Here is a 616-nt window from a genome sequence, read left to right as displayed (position 1 = left end):
AAGAACTGACTCCAGTCAGATTTAGCAAGGGCAGGTAGCACTAGAGATAACCAGATTGGGGGGAAGGGAGAGAAGAGCAAGCATAAAAAAATAAACAACACAAACCAAGGGCACTTGCCATCATCAGAACCCAATTCTCCCACCACAGCAAGTCGTGGACACACCATCACACTGGAAAAGCAAGATTCAGGTCTAAAATCATTTATTATGATGATGATACAGGACCTTAAGAAAGACATAAATAGCACCCTCAAAAAATACAGGAGGACACAGGTAAAGAACTAGAAGATCTTAAAGAGGAAACACAAAAATCCCTTAAAGAACTACAAGAAAACACAATCAAACAGGTGAAGAGAATGAGCAAAACTATCCAGAATCTAAAAATGGAAATAGAAACAATAAAGAAATCAAAAAGAAAGACAACCCTGGAGATACAAAACCTAGGAAAGAAATCAGGAGCCATAGATGCAAGCATCACCAACAGAATACAAGAGATAGAAAAGAGATTCACAGGGGCAGAAGACATCTTAGAAAACATTGACACAAAGGTCAAAGAAAATGCAAAAAGCAAAAAGCTCCTAACCCAAAATATCCAGGAAATCCAGGACGCACTGAG

The 616-nt window shown here is 38.8% G+C and overlaps 2 protein-coding genes across 3 annotated transcripts in view; one reads left to right on the top strand and one right to left on the bottom strand.

Annotated features, from left to right (window-relative positions):
- Nucleotides 1-616, bottom strand: part of LOC116103577 (SLAM family member 5-like) — a 204,889-nt gene that overhangs the window by 105,696 nt on the left and 98,577 nt on the right. The window lies entirely within an intron of this gene.
- LOC116069390 (SLAM family member 5-like) overlaps nt 1-616 on the top strand; it is an 18,479-nt gene that overhangs the window by 1,341 nt on the left and 16,522 nt on the right. The gene's annotated exons all lie outside the window — the stretch shown is intronic.

The sequence above is a fragment of the Mastomys coucha genome, unplaced genomic scaffold, assembly GCF_008632895.1.
Source record: "Mastomys coucha isolate ucsf_1 unplaced genomic scaffold, UCSF_Mcou_1 pScaffold1, whole genome shotgun sequence".
NCBI lineage: Eukaryota > Metazoa > Chordata > Mammalia > Rodentia > Muridae > Mastomys > Mastomys coucha.
This window is presented reverse-complemented; position numbering and strand designations above follow the sequence as displayed.